This window comes from Diabrotica virgifera, chromosome 2 (assembly GCF_917563875.1).
Source record: "Diabrotica virgifera virgifera chromosome 2, PGI_DIABVI_V3a".
NCBI lineage: Eukaryota > Metazoa > Arthropoda > Insecta > Coleoptera > Chrysomelidae > Diabrotica > Diabrotica virgifera.
In genome coordinates this window covers 75,872,120-75,892,975 of record NC_065444.1, presented here as the reverse complement: position 1 = coordinate 75,892,975, position 20,856 = coordinate 75,872,120, and positions in this window count along the sequence as shown.

Below are 20,856 nucleotides of genomic sequence, written 5' to 3'. Positions count from 1 at the left end.
GTAGGAGTGTACAATTTTGGTAAATTGCAATGGTAGCCCGATGTCCAGAAGTTTCCGAACAAGCCCGTCGTGCCAGACCTGGTCGAAAGCCTTCTGCACATCCAGAAATGTGGCTATGGCGAATGAACCATCGTTGATGGTTTGTGTAACTTTGGTAGTGAAATCTATTAATGCATGTTTAGTAGATTTACCTGACTGGAATCCGTATTGGAATTTTGGTATGATATTGTGGTTTTCGAGAAAGTCATTGAGCCTCTCTTTTAGGATTAGCTCAAGAACTTTACCCAGAGTATTGATTAATGAAATTGGTCTATAGGATTCCACGTCGGTTGGGGGTTTGCCTTTTTTCAAAAGCATGATGGTGTTGGCCACCTTCCAAGGAGTAGGAAAGTGGCTGTTTTTGAGACATGCATTGAATATTTTAGTTAGAAGAGGAATGATACTCTCTGGAAGTTTTTTGAGGCACCTTCGGTTGATGCCATCAGGTCCGGGAGCGCTGTTTTTGCCGATTTGGCAAAAGCTCTCCGTTTCCCTGTCTGTGAGGGGGTCCATGATATGATCATAGACTGGAATGTAGTGGTTGAGAGTAACATTTACAGTGTATTCTGTGTTGAATTTAAATATGCGATCAAAGTTCGGGTTATCTGGAGTTTGAAAATTGTTTTGAAGCGAATTTCTGAATGCTTCGGCTTTCCCTTCTGGGGAATTGACTATGTGATTGTTGACCAACAGATGGGATGGTTGAGATAGTTTTTGTTTTGTTAGGACTTTGAATTTTTGCCAGAATTTACCTCGGTCTCTGTAGTCCAGTTTTGAGGTAGCATCTTCCCACCGGCGAGCCGTTAGGACAGATATCTCCCTCTTTATCCTGGCACAGATCCGGTTGTACTCTGTTTTGATTAGTGGGTTTCTGTTGGCCTTGTATTGACGTAGAAGACGTCGTTTTTGTTGGATTTTGGCAATGATGTATTGTGGAAGTGCCGGTGATGTATAGGTTATTTGTTTGAGTGGAATTGCGTGCGTGATCGCCTCAGTGATGAGGTTCTCGATTTTGGTTGCACTGGTGTCGATACTATCGTTAGTATCGAGTTCGCCTAACATAGGGAGATTTTGTGTGATGAAGTTTTGGAATTCAGTCCAGTTAGCGTGACGATAGTCTCTTATAGATCTTGGAGGGTTTGGTTGTTTTGGAATTAGTATGTCGGTGTCGACAAGAAGAGGTAAGTGGTCTGACGTTATTGAATCGCCTATGTGGCATCTATCCCCGAACCGATCCAGAATGTTACTAGTAACTAGGATGTGGTCGACAATAGAGGCCCCATTGGCGTTCAAAAACGTGAATTCAGTGTTGGTGATTCTTGAAATGGGAAGGTCTAGTAGATAATCCGTGAGGCGGATGCCTTCTGGGTTTAAACGGTGATCACCAAACTGAGTGTGTCTACAATTTAGGTCACCCATCAGCACGGCCTTGCTAAGCGTTGAAAAATACTCAAGCAAGTGCCTGCTGAGTGGCTGACCCGGGTGTTTGTAGTAAGAGACTATCGTGAGGGTTTCGTTATTGGGGATATGCACGTCAATTGCCAGGAAGTCCACATCAGGTGGACGAAAATTTTGTGGGAATGTGTGTGTTGTGCGGTATTCCGTGTTTCACGAGAATACCATTCCCACGTGAAACCTGACAGCGGCTTCGATGGATGATCGAATATCCTGCGAAGTGTGGATCGTTTTTCGACAGAGTATCTGTGAGTGCGAGGATCTGGATGTTGTGCTTCGACAGGATATTCTTGATGAGGGGTCTCTTTTTGGAGAGACCCTGACAGTTGACTGTGCCTAGGGTGAAATCCATAAAGGGAGGGTTTTAGTGGTTGGAGCGGAATGTCACCGTGACATTGCTCCCGTACCCGTGGACCACTGTCGAGTGGTCGTAGACTTGGCTAATTAAATTAGCCGTGATTGCAGCGATATGTTCGCGAAGTTCGGGCAACAAGTTCAGCAACAGAGCAGTCTGAATCGACAAGATGTTCTTTGTTTCTGTTGGGAGTTCGAAAGGGGGGAATGATCTTTCGATCGTTAGTGGCTGTATTTCGTGTTGGGCGGAGGGGATGGTGTGTCGTTCCGAAATGTCGGTTAAAAGACTTATATACGCTGTGAGCTCTTACGTAGAGGGGATATTTACAACTTCGCGAGAGCCAGTAGTGGCAAGTCTGTAAACGTTTACCGGAAATTTGACATAAATGTCAAAGTGATTAATTTAAAATTAAAATTAAAAACATTAATTATAAAAAATATTAGTTGGTCAAAGCTGTGGTATATATTTTTACCTTAAATATACTTACGTTTTAAATACTGAATTTAAGTTTTTTTACTGTTGCGTAATATGTAATTATAAATTATTCTAATAATCTTAGCGCCATCTACACGATAATTGTGGAAGTATCCGAAGTAAGAAATTCATATTTTATCAATAGAACGTCAAAATGATTAGCAAAATCTTAAAAAAATCGATTACAATTTAATTACTTTTTTGCGTTGTAAATATTAAGCGATAACAATTAAATAATAAATTTAAAAATTACCGGTGAAAGTTGAATTAGTAATCCGCTAGGAGCGCCACCAGCGAAGCTCAGAGCGTATACTAGAATTTACTAAATGGTCAGAGCAGTTCAAAGGTTATTATATAAAAATCAATAAGTATCAAATAGTTCTTTTAACCATTATGTGGTCAAGAATTTTAAAACGTTTTAGTACTGCCAGTAAACATTAAAAAATCCAACTATAAATTTATCAGATGCGGTTATTTTACTTAAATCTTTAGCAAAGTTGTCTTAATTTATTTTTGTAGTAACTCCTTCCCAAAACAACATAAATTTCTGTAAATTTGTTTTAAGTTTTGCGAATGGTCGCTATAAAGGGGCCTACTTCTTATGGCCGCCTAGGGCCCCATGATGCCTTAAACAGTCACTGCGGCCGCTGTCAGCACAAGCTCCGCTTTCTGTGTATACGTCATCTAGAACTGTAAGTATCCGTACCGTACCCGCTATCAACACATCTTACTAAATATACCCGATTCCAGAGCTATGGTGCCATTTGAACCTTTTAATTTTATCCAGTAATCTTGAGTGTGGTCGTCAGTTTGTTGGTTGTCATCGTTTCATCTAAATAGGTATGAAAAATGTCTGAATATTTTAAGAAAATATTTAAAACCGCACGATGAAGATGTATTAGAGATGATTGAATCATATTTTGATTGATAATGCTGATAATTTTAGTACATGTTTTAACGCAGGTTAAATAATAAAAATTTTACCAAGCCATAAAACTGCATTATTATTCCCTCCGAGATTCTCTCTCTCTGTCTCAGCACTTAATCGAATATTGTTTGAAAAAATGTCCTAATCGACCGAAGTGTGTTTCGATTGGATATATTTAGTAAAATGTGTTGATAGCGGCACAGTATAAAGAGGGACAGTAAAACCACTTCTTTGTCGGCACTTTGATCTAAAGAAGTAATACCGGCAGTACGCAATTGATAATTCACCAGTGGTGGATGCGGGCTTTCCCTGTTAAAACCTGTACGTTTCTATGCGACTAGCAATGCGAGAGTGGGGCAAAAGCGACTAAGAACATTGCGCGGTCGCCATGCGCGACTACAGATTTTACTTCCAATTTTTCGGAGAGTGGTTCTACTGTCCCTCTTTATACTGTGATAGCGGTTACGAATAGTTAAAAGTTCAACAAGCTATGGGTGACGTATGCATAGAAGGCGGAACTTGTGCTGACAGCGGGTATGTTTTGTAAAAGCGCTACCTGTCATTTGGGGGTGCATGCCGCTCGCCTATTAGTACTCCATTCTTTATTAAGTTCTACTTTTTGTTTTTACATGTAGTTTCTGCAAAAAATTTATAATACGTTTTTAATTTTAGGTTTCTCCCAGAAGAAATTCTTAGAAATGGAATATATAGAAACATTACCTGACCTTTCATGCAATAAAGAACAACAAATTAGTCCAAACTCTCGAAAAACAACATTAAACAATTATTATTCTATAATTTGTTTTAAACATTGCTCTCAAAAAAATAATTCAAATAAGCATACAGAAATTCATACTGAAAAACGACTTTACAAGTGTGTAATTTGTTTTAAGCAGTTTTCTCACTTAGGTCATATGAAACAGCATATGAGAGTGCACATTGGAGAAAGATTTTACCAGTGTGAAATTTGTTTTAAGAGGTTTCCTTATTCTCAATTAGGTAATATGAAACAACATATGAGAGTGCACACTGGAGAAAAGCCTCACACGTGTGAAATTTGTTTTAAGCAATTCAGTCAAGCGGGTAATTTGAAAACACATTTGAGAGTGCACACGAAAGAAAAATCTTACCAGTGTGAAATGTGTTTTAAGCAGTTTTCTCTATTACGTGATTTGAAAACACATTTGCATACGTCAAAATAATTGTCAAAGTTAATTTAAATTTGGAAATCTCTCCGAAAAATATTAATTTTTGGCGGATTATTTGATTTATACCGTTCTAATTTAGTTTGTTTAGTTTTGTTAAACTTTTCCTTATTTAGTTTACATTTTGAAAGTGTTCATAAGTTAAACGTTACTTGAAAACTCCTCTATGGAGTCATCTAGTGGAGGCGAACCGCCTGATATTGAGAATTCGATGGATAGTAGCTGTGATTTACAAGATTTAAATGGATTTCTACCCAACCAGCCTCAAAATAAGATAAGTAGTAGTATTAATCTTAACAATATTAATGAAAAACAAAATACTTTAGTAAACTCAGATCAACCAGAAAAAACCAGGCCTGTTTATTTATACGAAAAAATTGATTTAGGACCTTTTTACATTTTCATTGAAAACTCCAGTTTAAATTTTACAGGAAAATTAAACGCTGTTAAAATAGGCGAGATCCTATTTACGTTACATCCAGAAATTGACAATTATATAAAAAAAATTGACTCAATCGGACGCAACCGAGTTAGGGTCTCATTTAAAAATTATAGTAGCGCAAATGCTTTAGTTACTTCCAAATTCCTTATTCAAAAAAATCTGACCGCATACATTCCAAAATTTAAATTGTTTAAACTAGGTGTAGTAAGGGATATAGATTCAGATATATCGGAAGAATATCTTAAAAATAGAATAAAGGAATTTGATCACCATTGCAAATTCTCGGTTGAGTATGTGAAACGAATAACAAGAAAAATAGTAGCAGATGACAAAGTAATATTTAATCCAACAAAATCAGTTATTGTGTCTTTTAAATGCCAGAATATACCAAAGTATGTAGTAATTAATCATGTCTTACACACTGTTGAAAAATACCAGCAAAAGGTAATTATCTGTTACCACTGCTATAGGTATGGGCACATGAGTAAGCAGTGTAAAAGTAATCCTCGCTGTTTTAAGTGTCATGAATCTCACCTTTCCGATTCTTGTTCTTTATCATCGTTTAACAAAAAATGTCTATCCTGTGAAGGTGAACACTTCACTAATGAATGGGAGATATGCCCAGAATTTGATCGCCAAAAGAAAATAAAACATTATATGTCTGAAAACAGCTTATCTTTTAAGGAAACAATTAAACTCTTTCCTAAGATAACTTATGCATCTATAGCAGCCAATAATTCCTCAATAAATTCTCATCAAACTCCAAATATGAATGCACCATCCTCTTCATATTCCTTTACTCAATTGTCCACGTCTCAAACATCTTCCAATCAGTTCGCTCTACCTTCAGTTTCAAATAGATATACAATAATAAAACCACCAAAATACAAACGACCTATCTCTTCCTCACCAGACCAAGTAACAATGGAACATCAAAAAATAATAAAGTTAAACCCTATGTCCAACAGACCTGGTGGTATTATCACCTCTTCTTCGTATCAATCTACATTTAATCCAGAACAAGGATCTAAAATACATGAACCATCAAAAGAATTAACAGAATTAATATCAAATATAGTTACAAGTATTATCTCTAATATAAATCACAAAAATTTTGAAATTCCAGAAAAATCAGTTCTAGTAAATTCAATTCAATCAGTTTTAAGTTCTCTCTTATATAATAATGAATAGATTGGTAATTTGTCAATGGAATTGTAGATCGGCTAACTCTAATAGAGAAAACCTTATCCACCTATTAGAAGACCAGAAAGTTGATATCGCATTATTATCAGAAACTAGATTTAAACCAGAAAAGTATTATAACTTTCACGGGTACAATATTGTCAGAGACGACCGCTTTTTAGTAACTGTTGGCGGTGGCTCAGCAATTTTAATAAATTCAAACCTATATTACGAGGAAGTCACCATGAAAGTAGATTTAATAAACGTCAATAAAGTAGCAATAAAAATAAAGTTTAAGTCATATACTGTCACATTTATATCTATGTATGTTCCCCCAGGAACCAAGTTATTGTTACAACAATGGAACAATTTCATAACATCTATAGAAAGACCATTTATAATAGGAGGTGACCTTAATGCTCACCACATTGCCTGGGGCCTAGACAACCAAACAGATATGAAAGGTAAAATCTTGATGGACTGTATAGACGATAATAATTTAATATTCAAAAATGATGGCTCTCCTACTTTCTTTAGGAACTTCTCGAAATCGGCAATAGACCTGACCATTTGTACTCCTGACTTAAACCACCTGATCACTTGGAAAACACTTCAAGACCTATTTGGTTCAGACCATACACCTATAAGAGTAGAGTTAGAGGATCAACCAACTCATACATATAATCCATATTCACAAAAGTGGAATTTAAAGAATGCCGACTGGAAATTATATGAACAGTATTCGGAAGATGTATTCTCTCAATTTAAAGATATAAATTCTTATGAACAAATTTTGCACAATATAAATACAACTGCATCCTACTGCATCCCCAAATTTAAAATAAAAAAACCGACTTCCAGAGGAAAATACTGGTGGGATTTAGAATGTGAAGAAGCAGTCAGAAGAAGACAGGAAAGTTTTTGTATATTCAAAGAAAATCCAAACCATGAAAACCTACTTAAGTATAAAAAAGATGATGCACATGTCAAGAAGATCACTAAACAAACTAAAAGAAATAGCTGGAGAGATTATGTCGGATCCCTAAATAGGTCAGTCCCTATTAAAGATGTATGGTCAAAAGTTAACCGAATAAAAAATAGAAAAACAAAGAACAAAGTCCCTGTTATTCTGTCGGAAGCTTCGTGGATAGAAGAGTTCCATCAAAATATCACACCGCCGTCTGCAGAATTAGTAATTCCTGATTTACAACTAAATGCTCTGTACGACTATCCAGAACCAATCCGTTTCCTAGTCAAACCATTTTCTGCCACTGAACTAAACTTTGCGTTGAAGAAAAACTCAAATTCAGCACCAGGTGCCGATAATATCCATTACTCGATGCTATCAAATCTTTCAAGAATTGGTAAGGCTGCACTACTAAATATATATAATGAAATTTGGATGCGCCGCATAAAGATTCCTGACGATTGGCACGTTTACACTATTATCCCGGTTTTAAAACCAGGAAAATCATCAAAGAATTGGGATTCTTACCGTCCAATCGGTCTGGCTTCCTGTATACTAAAAACATATGAGAGACTTATTAAAAACCGTCTGGAATTTTGGCTAGAAAAGAACGACCTATTACCAAGAAGTCAGTTTGGTTTTAGAAAAGGTAAATCCACACAAGATAGCCTCTGCCACTTTTTAATAGACATTTATAGTTCCTTTACTTATAAGAAAGCAGTTAGTGCTTTGTTCTTAGATATAAAAGGGGCTTACGACAACGTTAATCTTCACATACTATACGCGAAAATGTTGGAAATAGGAATACCCGAGATAGTAACATGGAACATCATTAACTTATACATTAATCGAGCAGTTCACGTTAGATTAAATGGAGATCAATCTAACTCCCGATACACATCTTTGGGACTACCTCAGGGTAGCATCCTAAGTCCTATATTATATATACTGTATACTGCTGACTTAGAAACTAAACTTCCTCAACACATAAAAATCCTACAGTACGCTGATGATGTTGCGATATATGCAGAAAATAAGTCAATAGATAGATGTAATAACTACCTTAAATCGACATTGAATATTATAAAAAAATGGGCTACCGATAATAACTTAACAATATCAGAGAGTAAATCAACCATTGTTACCTTTACTAAAAAACGATATGTTCCTCAAAGCCATCTACAATTTGATAATACTAGTATTCCTTATAAAACTTCAATAAAATTTCTTGGCGTATTTTTAGACTCCAAATTAAATTGGAAAGAACACACAAATAACATATTACGAAGAATGGAAAATGCAATGAATATCATGAAGACTGTAAGTGTCAGTAACTGGGGAGCTGATCCAAACATATCAATATTACTATACAGAAATTTGATAAGATCAATCTTAGACTATGGATCTATTTTTTATGGCTCAGCATCAAACTCTGTACTCCAAAAAATCGAGAGGATCAAAAATAAGGCACTTAGGTTATGCACTGGTTATCTTCGTAGCACACCTATATTGGTCATGGAATGTGAGCTTAATGAACCTCCACTTTCATTACGCAGGGAATACCTAAGTGAGAAATTTATAGTTAAAACAGCGGTTAACGATAAACTGCTATTAAATAAAATTGTTCATTTAACCACCTCATACCTAACTCATTATTACTGGGAAAAAAAGAAACTGCTTTTAGTTGTGGAAAGCTTCCTCAACGTTTCTAATTCCATTGGCGACATACACCAAATTGAACAAAGCTCGTCTCGAAAGCTAAATTATGAAGATTATTTATCTCCAGTTAACTGTCATTTAAGTAATATTCGTGCGACAGACTTCCTTACTAAAATAGACCACCTTCAGTGTGTACAAAAAAACTGGGGGAGTTATCAGAAATTATATACGGATGGTTCAAAAATGGAAGGAAAAGTTGGATATGCTATATATTACCCACAAAAAAGTATAAAAATAAACAACAGATTACCTGATAAAATGACAATTTTCACAGCTGAACTCATTGCAATCAAAGAAGCATACAAAATATGTATTAATCAAAAAGAACTCAATTATGTTATATTTACAGACTGCCAAAGCATTGTAAAGACATTGAAATATAATGTACATAATTTTGCAGAAAATTATATCATCAGTGACATCATAGCAATGAACAGTGAAGCTTTGAAATCGGGCAAAAATATAATATTGTGTTGGATAAAAGCACACATTGGTATAAAAAACAACGAAATAGTAGATGATCTGGCTAAAAAAGCAACAACGAAGGAATCCACTCTGCATACTTATCAACTTCCTATGGGAGACATAATTTCTATTATGAGATCTATCAAACGGACGAAATGGCAGGAACAATACAATAATTCAGACAAAGGAAATTATTACAAAAAAATCCAGCCTACACTTCCCATCAAGACATGGTTTAATCAAGTTTCCAACAAAGGCTTTATCAAAACTATTTGTCGAATAAGAAGTAATCACTGTCTGACTCCAGTCTACAAAAGAGAAATAGGACTTGTAGATAATGATGAATGTTTATGTGGAGAGCTAGCTGATCTACAACATATGCTGTTAGAATGTCCTTTACATTTTATTGAAATATCAAACTTTTTTGCCAATCTAGTTCAAGTTAATGTACAATTTCCTTTTAATCTTATATACCTTTTACAATCAAACAATCTAGATGTTTATAAAATTTTGTACAACCATGTTAATTGTTTAAAATTAAAGCTCTGAGAAAAAAAGAAAAAAAAAATAAAAAAAAAAAAAATAATTAAATAAAATAAAAAGTTACTAAGATCTAAACCTCCGCTTAGGTCTTAGCGCGATAAAAAAAAAAAAAAAAAAAAAAAAAAAAAAAAAAAAAAAAAAAAAAAAAAATAAAAAAAAAAAAATAAAAAAAAAAAAATAAAAATAAAAAAAAAATAAAAAATGTAATAAAAAAAATGTTAAACAATATAATAAAAAAAATAATAAAAAAAACAGTAAAAAAAACAGTAGTACTAATAGTTTTAAATTTAGATACTAAGCATATATTTTGTAAAAGAGAGAATTCAAAACACATTGACTGGCCAGTTGGTTGCTTAAACCAGTGCCAATAAAACATAAACACACACGAAAACACATTTGAGAGTGCACACGGGAGAAAAACCATACAAGTGTGAAATGTGTTTTAAGCAGTTTTCTCTATTACGTAATTTGAAAACACATTTGATATTACACACTGGAGAAAAACGGTACAAGTGCAAAACTTGTTTTAAACAGTTTAGTCAAGCACATAGTTTAAAAATTCATTTGAGAGTGCACACTGGAGACAAACCTTATCAGTGTGCAATTTGTTTAAAGCAATATACTGCAAAAGGAAGTCTGAAAACTCATTCGAAAGTGCACACTGAAGAAAAACACATTCGAGAAACACCTTACCAATGTGAAATTTGTTTCAAGCAATTTAGTGAAGCCGGAAGTTTGAAAAAGCATTTGAGAGTGCATACTGGAGAAAAACCTTACCAGTGTGAAATTTGTTTAAAACAGTTTAGTGAATCAAGTTCTGTGAAAAGACATTTGTCAGTGCACACTGGGGAAAAACCTTACAAGTGTGAAATTTGTTTTAAACAGTTTTCTATAGCAGGTAGTATGAAACAACATATGAAAGTGCACACTCGAAAAAACCTTCTTAAGGTGCCTTCTCCATTACTAAAGGTTGGCTATATAACCAATGACGTGCGCACTGTGGGACTGAAGGGCGCTAAAATTCAATACCAAGTTAGAAAATAGTTATTTATGTATCAAGGGCGTAAAATAGGCGTTTATGGACCGCGACGTGTAAGTAAGAGCCCGAGCCGATAGGCGAGGGCTATTAACACGTAAGGTCCATAAACGCTGTTTACGCCCGAAATACATATAAATTTTTATGCACGACTGTTTTAATGATCATTTATTAATAAAGATACAAAATTCCTTGCACGATCGTCTTAGTGATTATTTTTTAATTCTTCTTTTTCTTTCCATCTTTTGCGAGCAATTTATTATAAATACCGTTTCAAATGTTGCATGAATTTTATAGCTCAATTTATTAAAACTCATTACTCAATTAATTACTCAAGTGTAACAATTCACCGAATCATTTGTATTGGTTAGTTAATAAAAAATGTCATTGAACAATATCCCCTTCGTTGGCTCAGTGTAGATGGTCTTTAAGTTGTGATGGAAACACCAAATAATAGTAGCAGAGTTTATTGATGAGACTTACACTATGGATGTTGACCCGGGGTACTTTGAGTAGAGACTTAAATGATGAGCGTTGAAGACAATCATTCGCGTTAATGAATTAATAATAATTGAATTTCTAGACAAGAGATCTTAGTTTTATATAAGTTTAAATTGGGTCAATGTAAACACGGGCAACACGTGATTTTGTGTATCTAATTAAGGTAAATTGTTTATCTTATGTCAGCAACTTTTGGCTGATGTCCAAATTATATTATTGATAATTGACCAAATGTGTATGTAATTTAATTAATTACGTGTGTGTGTTTAATAACAAATAAATGCATTCGATCTACTGGGTGATAAAATGATACTGTCCAATTTCGGATATGAATACTGAATATTTGATATTGGACATACTGCGGACTCGGGCAAAAACTGGCCCAAGTGTCAATACTCAAAGTTTACATATAAGTATTACATAAAATAGTCAAATTCAAACATGTTAATAAATAAATAGTTTAAGAATAATCAACAATCTTCCAACCGTACTCTAGCTATCAATGTCCGACTCTATCTCTAGATTAAAATTAGGGCAATTGGATGAAAATGTGGAGAGTGGGATGTCGGCCATTGAAGTCGACGGTACATTGTTATGCCGATTACTACTTAATACAGGTACTTCCTGTTCGTTAGTCTGAGTATGTGGATTCCCTGAACGACATAGTCGTACAACAGGACGGTAGTTCCATAACGTGAGTATCCCAATAATTACCATTATAGTGATGGTCCCGGTGGCTACAAAATAATGCCAATTAGATTCTGGAATCGATTGCCACTGCGTATGCGTCATTTCTTGTTCTAGACTTTCCTCCTCAAGTAACGCGTGACGTAGCTCTCCTCCTGGTATGTCCAGGTAGGTGTTTAGAGGCATGTTAAACCTGCGGGGTGTCCTCGCCACCAATTGGGCCACGGGAGTGATTGGCGCCTTCAGGTAGCTTGTTACCGCTCTCTCCATCCCACTGCTAGTGGGGAGTAAGGTAATATTTTTCGTTTGGGCGATACATTTGGGTGAAAGTTTCAGGAATGTGACTCGTTCCAGTACTCTTTCGCTCCGATTTCCATCGCAAATAATGGATATATGTATCGTGACTGGCGTGATAACGAGCCAGAGGTTGGGGGTACCCATCTTGCTCCATTGAGCTGTCTGTATTGTCCTGGCTACCACTGGACATGTGCTATTCTTAGATCGCTCATAAATTTCTTCAAGTATGCAGTTTGGTTGGGTATCCATGTTCCTTATAGCCGTTGGTGAGCACGCTATCTGCGTCTTTGTCAACAGTAAACATCTTTCCCTATCTTCTGCGGTCAATTCGAAGTAGTGCAGTGTATTATAATCTACGACCAGTAGATTCCTTGGGGCGACAAATGTGCGCAACACCGACCCCTCAACGTTAAGTGGTATGGCCGTGACTTTCAGCATGCTGTACTTAATTTTCCCTGTCACTATGAAATAGCCGATGACTGTTATATATCTGTCGTCATGACTGACTTCTGTTTCTATAATGGGCTGTCGTCGTATTTCGACCCCTTGTGGCAGTATCTGCCCTGCTTTCTCTATCAATTTGGTTATCTCACCCGGTTTCACTATATCAATGAAGTGTCCGTGGTTATAGTGAAGGTTTAATATTCCCTCGTAAAATTGAGTATATTCGTTTATGAATTCCATAACTTGCAACGCTATCGTTTGTATTCGCAACGTGCTATATTCGGTTTCTAGTCTCTGTGCTTTGTCTTCTACTTCGTTAAGTCCTTTAGATATTTCTTGTAGGCCTGTGATTAGTGCTTTGTTAAACTTGTTCATTTGCTCGTTTATCCTGTTCTCTGTGTGATTGATTGATGTTATTGTTTCTAACATTATCTTCGCTTGATGCTGTGATCCCTTTATTAGCTCCTTTTGGTTATTGTCTAATGCTTCAATGTTACTGTAGGCTTCGTCATTGACTCCAAATACTGAGGTTAATATTGTTCCTAATATTCCTCTTCTTTCCCTTGCTTTTATTTCTACTGTCAACCCCTCGCTTACTGATTCCGCCTTTCTTTGTCCTTCCTCTAACTTCCCTATTATATCCTTACAATTCACGATTTTTATATCCTGACATAGTTCTCGTACTCCTTGTATCATATTTCCTATTAGTTGGTGCTCTGTTCGAATTCTTCCCTTTTCTAGTAACACCTTTATTCGAAATGTTCCCCGGTCTATAGCGACCTCTCCAAGATCTTCTGTGAAAAATCCTGGTTCCGGAATATATATTTTATATGGTTCTGCCTTTATGGGTTTTAACATCGTTAAAAACATTATAGCTACTAGTATTTTCTTCCATCTTAGTGCTGCTGCCTTCTTCGGCTTTTCCTGTTTCTCTTCTTCCAGTCGTATTAGTTTATGTATGGGTCTTTTTGTCAGTTTCCCGTTCGCCTTTCTCACTGTTACGACTCTGGTTAGTCCCTCCGCTCCAGGGTGTGTTTCTGTTACCCTCGCTAATGGCCATGTGCCTGGAGGTGTATCTTCTTCTTTTATTATAACTATTTCTTCTTCTTTTATGTTAGAGTGCGCCTTATGCCATCTATTTCTCTGTTGTAATTGGTGCAGGTATTCCTGTTTCCAAATTTTCCAGAAGTCTCTTTTTATTTTCTCCAATAATCTCCACCTCGTCGGCATCTTCAAATAAGTCGTAAGCTCTTCTTCCCGATTTGGTGATATAATTTCTCTCCCTATAAGGAAGTGAGCTGGTGTCAGGGCTATTTTCCCTTCAGGGTCTTCTGATGACCCACATAATGGTCTCGAGTTCATACATGCTTCTATTTGTGTCAGCACCGTACTCAATTCTTCATATGTTAGAACTGTTTCCCCGATGATTCTTTTCAAGTGATATTTCATTATCCGCACTGCGCTCTCCCATAGTCCTCCGAAATGTGGTGCATATGCAGGTATGACATGCCATTGGGTACCTAGTGCCAGTAATCCTTGTTTTATCTCGTCATCTATTTTTTGATTTTCTTTTTTCAACAAATTTGCTGTTCCTACGAATGTGGTTCCGTTATCGCTGTATACGTTGTTGCACTGTCCTCTGCGTGCCGTAAATCTCTTGAACGCCGCGATGAATGCATCCGTAGACATATCGCTTACTACTTCGAGGTGTACTGCCTTCGTTGACAGACACACAAATACTGAGATGTAGCCCTTATAGCTCCTCTGTCCTCTGCCTCTCGTGGTACTTATTTTTATTGGCCCGGCGTAATCTATCCCTGTGTTAGTAAAGGGATGACTCGGGTTCACTCTGTCTTTCGGTAGATCTCCCATTAATTGTTGTGCTGCTTGGCTTTTATACCTCCTGCACCTTAAGCATTTTGCTAGATGATCTTTCACGGTTCTTCTGCCGTTGATTATCCAGTATTTCCTTTTTATATACTGTAGTGTTTGTTGTAATCCGCTATGTAGATTTTTTGCGTGACTATCTGCTATAAGTAACTTTGTTAATGCACTATCCTTTGGCAAAATTATCGGATGTTTTTCTCCGTACTTTAGATTCGTGTGTCTCAGTCTTCCGGTGACTCTTAGAATTCCTTGTCTATCCCGGAATGGTACCAATGACGCTAATTTATTTTTCTTGTCTAACTGCTGTTTCTTCTCCAGCTTCTTTATTTCTTGTTTGAAGTAGGCGTGCTGTGAGTGCTTTATCACCTTTAATAGCGTTTCCTCTAATTCTTGGACTGTCAGCTGACTTTGTCCACTGTCCTTCTTTTTTCTGCATGTGTCTGCAAATCTCCTACAGTATGCAAGTACTCTTCTCATTCTTTCTAAATTTGAGAATCTCTCGCATATGTCCTCCTTTATCGTTGTCGTGTGCACCGTTATTTTCGTTTTGACTTCCTCCTCACTTGTCTCTGGTATTTCTTCTGATTCCTGCGTTAAAGTTTTGTTACTAGTCAGCCAAGTTGGTCCCTTCCACCATAGCTCTGCTTCTAATAATTCTGATGCTGTACTTCCACGTGAGAGGATGTCCGCTGGGTTTTCCTTCGTATCTACCTTATGCCAAGTTTTCGGTCCTATAACGCCTCTTATTTCCTCTACTCTGTTGGCGACGAACATTTTCCACCTTTTTGATGATCCCCTTATCCAAGCCAGGGTTATCATTGAGTCTGACCATGCATATACCTCAATGTTTTCCCTATTCAATGCTTGTAGGGTTTTCTTCATTAAATTTGCTAATAGCACCGCGGCACACAACTCGAGCCTCGGTAATGTCGTTTTTCCTTTCAATGGTGCGACTTTCGATTTTGCTATCATTAGATTCGTTTTGATTTCTGGGCCTAACACCCTTGAGTAGATTACCGCTCCATATCCTTTCATAGATGCATCTGCAAATCCATGTAGTTCTACTCTGTCTTGCTTAAGTTGTTCCACCTGGGCAATGTTATTTTCTCCAGATTTACTAATTGCGCCTGGTATGTATTCCACCTGCTTTGTTGGTTGCTAGTTAATTCTTTATCCCAACTGGTTTTTTGCTCCCATAATTCCTGTATGAACATTTTCGCCTGAATTACTACAGGTGCTATCCACCCTAGTGGGTCGTATAGTTTTGCTACTTCTGACAGTACGTGTCTTTTCGTTATTTTCTTTGCTGTCGTTATCCCTATTTTGAATGTGATTATATCTTCTTTAGGGGACCAGTGTATTCCTAACGTTTTCCGTACTTCTTCTTGTTTGAATGCCTTGGAGTCTACGTTCCTCATTTCCTCCGGTACGTTCTCCATTATTTTCTCTTCGTTGCTCAACCATTTTCTGAGAATGAAACCTCCTTTTCTGAACAGTTGTATTAATTCCTTTTGGGCTATTTCTGCTTCCTGCACTGTCTCCGCTCCTCCTAGTATATCGTCTACATACATGTTTTCTTTTACAATTTTCGATGCCAACGGGAACCTCGCTCCTTCGTCTTCTTGTAATTGCTGTATTGTTCTCAACGCTAAAAATGGTGCTGCTGCCGTGCCGTATGTCACCGTCGTTAAGTTATATTCTTGTATTGGGCCCTTTGTGTCCTTTCTCCACAAAATTTTTTGATATTTTTGGTCTTCTTCTGCCATTCCGATTTGTCTAAACATTTTTTCCAATCCGCTGAGTATGCTATCTTATTGGATCTCCATCGTAATAGTATATTTGTCAAATCTTGTTGTAATTTCGGCCCTGTGTGCATAATATCATTCAGGCTTACTGCCGATGAGCTTTTACTTGATGCATCAAACACGGCTCTTATTTTCGTTGTAGTACTGTCCTCTTTTCTCACTGGATGATGAGGTAGGTAGTACCCATCTCCCTGGTTTTCTGCTATTACCATATGACCTTGGTTTTCATAATCTTCCATGAATTGTCTGTAATTCGCTTCTAACTGTTTGTCTTTTGCAAACTTTCTTTCTAGTTGCATCAATCTGGCGAATGCCTGCTGCTTAGATTCTCCTAGCTTTGTTACGTCTTCCTTAAACGGAATTCTCACTTCGTATCTCCCGTCTTCATCTCTTTTTACTGTCTGTCGATACATTTCTTCACATTCTTGTTCTTCTACTGATAAACTTGTTTCCTGATTTACTTCTTCTAATTCCCAGAATTTCTTTATTTGTATGTCCATCTCTTGTCTGGATATCATACAGCAAACTTCTGCTTTTGTAGTCTCCTTCTCTCGTGCTATCCCCGAAACTATCCATCCTAGTTTGGTGTTTTGACTCAGGAGTCCATTACTTATTCTGTGCATCCCTTCTGTCAATATGTAACTGTATTCTTTTACTCCTAGTAGTAAGTCTATTTTCCCTACCTTGTAATATCTTGGATCTGCCAGTATTGCATTTTTCTCGTTATAGTCCGGTAGAATTATATCCTGTTCCGGTAAATTCCTTGTTATCTTCGGTAATACTAGTGCTTCTATTTCCATCTCGAAGTCACTTTCGTAATGAGTTTCGATTAAAAGTTTCATACTCCAATTGGCTGTTTTTTCTCCTGACGAGCCTATCCCGGATATGGTCGCCTGTATAGGCTTCCTTGTTGTTCCTAGCGTCGTCGCAGCTTGTTCCGTTATAAATGCGCATTGTGACCCTTGGTCGATTAATGCTCTCATTATGTGTGAATCTCCTTTCGCATCTCTTATGCGTACAACAGCTGTCGCTAGTAATGCTTCACCTTCCTTATGGCTTGCACAGTTTACTGAATTCTGCCCTCTTTGGTGGTCGTTGATATTCCTATGCCCATTGGTATCTTGTGTATTTTCTCGCCTTCCGTTATTTTGTTCTCTGGCGTTGTATGGATTATTATTTCCTCCTCTGTACCTATTAGCTTGATACCCGTTTCTTCTATTATTCGAATCTCTTCCATTTCTTTCTTGTGTTTGTTCTCCTTTCGTTTCATTGGAGTTTCTTTTGTTGCCTGTGGTTCCTTTCTCATAATGCAACATATGGTGATGGTCTCCGCCACAGTGTCTGCACCTATATTGTACATAACATTGTTTTTCTTTTTTATGTGCTAGGCAGTTTGCACACAATCCTTTTTCTTTTATCATCCTGTTTCGGTCTCTTACATTGAGTTCCTGAAATTCTCTGCAGTTCGGTACTCCGTGATCTCCGTTGCATATCACGCAACGTGTTCTTGGTTTCCTCCCAGATCCTCCTTGCTTCTCTTGTCTTTTTTCTGACTCCAGCAGTTCCAGTGTCTGGAATCTTCGCTGTAAGAATGTTTGTGTCGATTTGTACGTCGGTATCTCTCTACTGTCTCCAACGTGGTTTTCGTACAGCCTCCTGGTTTCATTGTCCCATTTCGTTATGATAATTCGGGCTACCAATGGGCTCCACGCTTCCGTGTCTGTTCCTAACCCTCCTATGGCTTCCAGACTTTCGTGGAAGGTGTCATGTAGTGATTTCAATGCTCTAGCAGAAGATTCCTTTACTTCCTGTGCTAGTAGCATCCTGTCTATCAATTTAAACAATATCATCCTTGGATTCTCATATCTATCTTTTAGCATGTTCCAGGCCACTTCGTAGTTGGCCTCGGATATGTTTAAGTGTTGTATCATTCTGTTGGCTTCCCCTCTTAGTTGAGTTTTTAGGTACTGCATTTTTTCTGCTTTTGATAACTGGTCGTTTTCATGTATTACTTTAGTAAACAGATCGTGGAAAGTTCTCCACGTTTCATACCTGCCTTCATACACAGGGATTTTTACCTGTGGTAATGTCACACCGTCCCTCCTCTGTGTGCTTTCTGGCCGTTGCATTCCTGTCCTTATTTTCTTCAAGGTTTCCCTGACTCTCCTCTTTAGTTGATTTATTCTCTCTAATTCTCCATTATCTATAGCGTCTAGTTCCTCATTTACTGCTGCTTCAATTATTAGTGTATTCACCTTTTCCATGTATTCTCTTAACTCTGACTGCAGCTCTTCATCCTCCTGCAAATCTTGTTCATTTTCTGGCCGTAATAATTCCTCGATTCTTTGCTTCCTTATCTGTATCTCCTTTACTTTCGGTGCTTTTCCTCTTTTCAGCACCCTTCCATATTCTTCCAACAGGGTTTTCCCCTCAATATATGTCTTAAATACCTGATCATGGTATTTTGTTTCAAAATATTTTTCTTTCGTTATACCTCCTTCTAGCAGCTTTTCGTGGTTATTCAGAAATTTTGCCCAATATTCTTCTAATTTTTCCTGCCTATCCCGGATGTATTGTTGAGTCCTCCGAGATTGAGAATCCTTTTTAGTATTAGAAACTAGTTTCGCTAATTCTGCTCCTATCTCCGCTTGCTTAACGTATACACTTTCCATGGTTATTTTTATAAAATTTTAAATTCAGCGGTAAATATATTAAACAATATGAACTGTATTTTATTTATTAAGCAATGTACTTAAATATGCCTATAATGTCTGGCTAATTGGCTAGTCCAAGGCCATCAAATTCACACAAAAAAATTTGCTTATTAACAATTATATTAATTTTCTATACCTGTACTATCACGCTCTCTCGTAAGCCAGAATGTATATAAATAAAAATGTAATTGTATGCCCTTGTCAAGTTTGCAAATTTTTCAACGTTACCGTAGGTCGCTTGCCTGACTAAGTGATTTCTGTTTGTAAATAAACTGAATAGTATTACGATTTCACTAACGCTAAAATTGAAATTCTTTGGTTGGATAATGTAATAAACCTTTGTATTTATAAAAGATCTGTAAATGATATATTTACTGTTAATACTGGAATCTTATTCAAATTTGGCAATTAGATATCTATGTGATTAATTTTTACAGAAGTAGGTAAAATATTTTCATTTTCTAAAATAGTGAAAATTTAACTGAAATTATTATATAGAGTGGACTTTTATCGTTCTATAAGTTACGTAGTATTTTAATTTTTTCGAAATAAATTATTTAATTGAAATTAAAGCAAGCTATATGTTTATGAACGTTTCTTTTTTTTTTTCAAATTATTTTTCAAATATATTTTTGTCTCTTTATTATTTATATGGTATACATTCTAAAGTACATTATTTTACTATTGATAGAGTGGAGATTGTTGTTCTAGATTGTTGAATTATAATAAAAATACAAACTTGTTAAATTGTACGATTGTAACAGTTGGAAGATTTTGTAATTATTCAAAAACTTACGGTTTTTTTTGTTTTCTTAGACGTCTAGGGTCCCTCGCTTCTGGTAGGCTCTGCAATCGGCTCTCGGCTATGGTACTGCTCTTAGCTCTGCAATCGGCTCTCGGCTTTGGTACTGCTCTTAGCTCTGCAATCGGCTTTGGTACTGCTCTTAGCTCTGCAATCGGCTCTCGGCTATGGTACTGCTCTTAGCTCTGCAATCGGCTCTCGGCTTTGGTACTGCTCTTAGCTCTGCAATCGGCTCTCGGCTATGGTACTGCTCTTAGCTCTGCAATCGGCTCTCGGCTTTGGTACTGCTCTTAGCTCTGCAATCGGCTCTCGGCTATGGTACTGCTCTTAGCTCTGCAATCGGCTCTCGGCTTTGGTACTGCTCTTAGCTCTGCAATCGGCTCTCGGCTATGGTACTGCTCTTAGCTCTGCAATCGGCTCTCGGCTTTGGTACTGCTCTTAGCTCTGCAATCGGCTCTCGGCTATGGTACTGCTCTTAGCTCTGCAATCGGCTCTCGGCTATGGTACTGCTCTTTGCTCTGCAATCGGCTCTCGGCTTTGGTACTGCTCTTAGCTCTGCAATCGGCTCTCGTTCTCCCGGGTCTAGTGGTCTCTCTCTGAGGGTGTTGCTGGTGTGGACTGTATAGGCTTTCTCAAACTTCCTTGAAGTATTCTTTTTCTCGATAGGACCATGAACAATATCCCCTTCGTTGGCTCAGTGTAGATGGTCTTTAAGTTGTGATGGAAACACCAAATAATAGTAGCAGAGTTTATTGATGAGACTTACACTATGGATGTTGACCCGGGGTACTTTGAGTAGAGACTTAAATGATGAGCGTTGAAGACAATCACTCGCGTTAATGAATTAATAATAATTGAATTTCTAGACAAGAGATCTTAGTTTTATATAAGTTTAAATTGGGTCAATGT